The sequence below is a fragment of the Octopus bimaculoides genome, chromosome 2 (genome assembly GCF_001194135.2).
Source record: "Octopus bimaculoides isolate UCB-OBI-ISO-001 chromosome 2, ASM119413v2, whole genome shotgun sequence".
NCBI classification, from domain to species: Eukaryota; Metazoa; Mollusca; class Cephalopoda; order Octopoda; family Octopodidae; genus Octopus; species Octopus bimaculoides.
In genome coordinates this window covers 126,443,053-126,447,316 of record NC_068982.1, presented here as the reverse complement: position 1 = coordinate 126,447,316, position 4,264 = coordinate 126,443,053, and the positions used below count along the sequence as shown (strand labels likewise).

At 31.0% G+C, this 4,264-nt stretch overlaps 1 protein-coding gene across 3 annotated transcripts in view; it reads left to right on the top strand.

The window, feature by feature from the left end:
• Positions 1-274: 274 nt before the first annotated feature.
• Positions 275-4,264, top strand: part of LOC106871219 (cysteine/serine-rich nuclear protein 3) — a 186,535-nt gene continuing 182,545 nt past the window's right edge. For 2 of the 3 annotated variants that reach the window (XM_014917568.2, XM_014917567.2), the window contains exon 1: positions 275-1,190. The gene's annotated coding sequence lies outside the window, so the exon portion shown is untranslated. Of the gene's footprint in view, positions 1,191-1,552; positions 1,713-4,264 lie in introns of those variants that run through there. The other variant, XM_014917570.2, reaches the window with a different exon arrangement.

Below are 4,264 nucleotides of genomic sequence, written 5' to 3'. Positions count from 1 at the left end.
TTTGTTTCCGTGAGTAGTCGGCTGAACAAGTCCGTTTAAGGAGGGTAGTGGTGGTGGAAGCGGTGGTAAGACTATCGAGTGAATGAGACAGAAAGAAAGATAGACTATAATATAAAAGTTGGCCTCCTCTCTCACTGCCTTTACCTATATTCTAAGTCTTATTTAGTACCGAATAGCTGTACAGTATAGTCAGTAAACGTAGTGAGTGTGTATATATATATATATATATATATATATATATATATATATATATATATACATACATACATATACACAGCTCTACGTCTATATGTATGTCTGTCCTCCTTCCTTCGCTGCTCTAGAGCCGCCACCTCTGTATTCTATCTTTCCGTCAAAAGACGGCATTTTCCACTGTTAAAATAACTGTTTTCGTATTTTATGAAAATACAGGGAGTTTTCTGAACAAAAAAAAAATTATATAATATATGATTTATATATATATATATATATATAGACAAATAATAATTTCAAATTTGTTATTCCACTACCGCTAAATTTTAACAGTTGCGTATACATATCTGTATGACTGTGCGTGTGTCAATACATATATAGATATACATATATATATATACATATAGCTTTGTATATAACAATATATATATATACACACACATACACAAACACGCATATATATATATATATATATATATATATATACACACACACACATTTATATATATATACACATTTATATATGAGATTATGTATGTATATGTGTGTATATATGAGCAAGTGTATGTGCGCTGCGATGAACTGAAGGTCACATCAGAATCGTAGTTATGCCTTGGCTACTAACACACCGCTTTCCATAACAACCCGGCACACACGCACACACATGTATCGCTGTATACATCTGCGCACGCGCGCTTCTGTGTATGTCTGTAAATATACAGTTTTACTCCTGTCACATGTATACATTCTGAACGTCAGTATGTATAACAGTGTGTAACCCGTCTTGGTTCCTGTAGTGAGTTATATACATATATATATACACACGAAAACAATATAGTATATATATATTTATATTTATCTATATTTATATACACAAACCTGGACATATATATATATATATATGTATGTGTGTGTAAATATATATACATACATGTATAAATATATTTTTAATTTTTCCTTGTCACCGATAAAATATCTAGCAGAAGCCTCTTGGATCGGTAAGTTTACATATATATAAATGTGTGTGTGTGTGTGTATGTATATATCTATATATATATTTATATATATATATATAATGTGCGTTACGTACAATACAAAATATTCTTATTGTTTCCTATATATATAATAATAACATCTATCTTGTTTTCGTTAAGCGACAACACACGTTCAACTATCCATCCATACTAAGTCTTTTATTGTACTTCAACCCCTTTAAGTGACGAGCACAAGTTAAGAAACAAATTAAATATACGATTGCTAAAAACTTCCAAATCGTAAAGTTTACAATATTTTAATACTGACAAAGTTTTTTAAATGTTATATATATATTTGTGTGTATATATATATATTTTTTGTCAAACTTTAAACCTTCTCATGTTTCGAAGCCAATTCCCTCGATGTATTTACGTCTGTTTGATGATAAATTAACTACTCTGGAGATTGTTATGAATGAACCATCTGTCTATACGATGTTGAAATCATATTTAAGCGACGAAAACTACCACGAGACGAATATTTATGTCAGTTAATCCTTAACTTGTGTTGATTTTTCTCATTTATTTTACTATTTTAACAAATCTTGTATTATTTTCATATACTTTCTATTCATCTCTTCTGAAGCCGGTTTTTAACTCATGTCTACACAGACACTCACACACACACACACATACACTTATAGAAACACACATATTCAAAAACGATGTTGATATTTGTTTTTTAAAGTTGTTAATTTGTCAGATTTCCTTGTTAATATTTCAACTTTGTTGTTTTCTTTTTCAAATCTATAACTATTTTAATTTTTCAGAAAGATTGTCTATTCATTCGTATTTTCTGTTTCTTTTGTGTTTTAACCCACACCTACATGTCAGTTTAAAAATACCCACCTGTGTCAGACAAGAACCTCGAATCAATCAACACAATTCCTACCTATATCTGACAACCCTTCGCTTTAAATACCTTGATGATGTTTTTGCTCGAACTGCTGATGTAGTGAGTTCGAATTTGATACTGTGCGCGAACCCCCTTGTTGTAGTAGACAAAACTAGCTATCCACCCCTTGTATATAGCATCATTGTTTCGTTTTGTAGACAAGATTATTGTGAGATATTTATGTCTCTATACATATTTATCTAGCTATTGCTTAATATTTACGTTTAAACAAAGCCCCATGTTAATTAAACTTCTTCCCAGATACTTTCAAATTTTGATTCCCTCCTTGCATCTGTATATCCCAAATGACATGCTTTATTCTTTGTCTGTGACTCTGTTGTTGAAATACCCCCTCCCCCATTTGTTTATTTTCAATTCTTAAAAATGCCAATATATAATTATTTTATAAAGTAGTTTAATCACCTTACCCCCCCCCCCACGTATAGGAAAACAGTAAAAGTAAAAAACCCTAATTCAAATTCTTCATACCACCAATTTACCAAGTTCTATGTGTATTGTCTTTATTGTTATATCTATAATCCGATGATGGTTTAATTTAAATAGCATTCGTAAAAAAAAGCCCAAAAACTATCCACTGCCCCCCCCCCCAAAGACAAAAAAAACGGGGTGGCATCATGTTCACAACTTCAAAATAGTTTAAGTGAACTTTGAAGATTAAAAAGATTTCAGGACATATTAAATTCTTGAGAATTTCACAGTATTACAATATATAATATGAGCAAAGAATGATTTATTCATTTTCATAGAATTCCTTTGTTAATAATATATAATTAAAATAAAGGCAACCAAAGTACTGTTGGGTTTTTCATTTGGTGCTATTGTTTCTGTAATGACGGGTTTTTTTTATCTGAAATTGTTGGACGTCACCGAAAAGTGCTGCGTTTGTTTAAGATTTTTGTATTCCCGCCTTCTCGATTGTGTGTGTTAAAACTTCCTTAAAGAAATTCAATCTAATAAGCAAGCTCTTCTCTGATGTCTGTATGTGTATGTGTGTTCCTTCCTTCTCTCTCTCTCTCTATCTGTGTGTGCGTGTATCTGTGTGTATGTAAGGAATCTTGGCAGTCTATTTCCTTCCTCTGTCTTTCCTCCGTTCTCTCATTTCTTTGGCGTCATACATCTGTCTTCATTTCCCGGTCTTCTTTTCTCCTCCCGCAACTCATTACTTCTTCTTCATCTTCTTCTCCCCCCACCTCCAGAAATCGATTCGCGAAAAATAAGACCAGTTGAGTTTGATAAAGTAGAAGTATTAGTACTGGTGATGGTGGTGGTGGGGGATAATTGAGTTATTGTTGTCTTCCTCTTTTCTCTCTTTTCTTAAATTGTTTGGAAACTTTTGAACAAAAGTGCTAAGTTTTAAACTGAATCTCTTAATCTGTAAAGTTTGATGATGAATTGTTTAAACTTTTTGGATAAGAGGATAAAATTCTTTGTTTATTCTTTTACATTGTGTTTCATATTTGAGTAACCAATTCTTGAATAAATTATTTAGTCAGCTGATAGCTACTTTTTACTCTGTAACATAGATATATATAGTAAGAATTTTCTGAACAACTTTACATAAAATCTAGAATTATAAAAGACCGCCTTCAAATATCTTCTAACTTTCCCATGTGTCTTTTTGTTAAATGAATTTTTAATCTACAGTTTTTAGCGGTTATTTTAAAATGTGGTAACTTATAAACCCCAGAATTTCAATTTCCTTTACCACCTGGTTTCTAAATCTATTTCAAAGTCTGTTAATTCAAATTATTAATCAATGAAGCCATGACTTGAAATATATTCCCGCCTTCAATAAATTATCTCCTATCAACACACCCATCATTTAACCCCCTATTTTTCCTTTTTTTTTTTTTTTTTAAATTTTGCCTATCAATTTATGTTGGCATTAGTTTGGATACACTTTAATTTTGCCATCGTCATTCTTGTCATTGGTTAGTTCTTTAGTCTTTTACATTTTTGATAATTCATTTTTAATTTACCAAGTTTTACTTGTACTCAGATTTATTCAGATGGTAAAATAATTGTTCTTTTCTTGGTACTGTACAAGATTATAGATATGTTGTTCATTTATAAAATCAATATCTCGATACATTTGGAATGTGTAGCTTGATTTTGTGGGGGG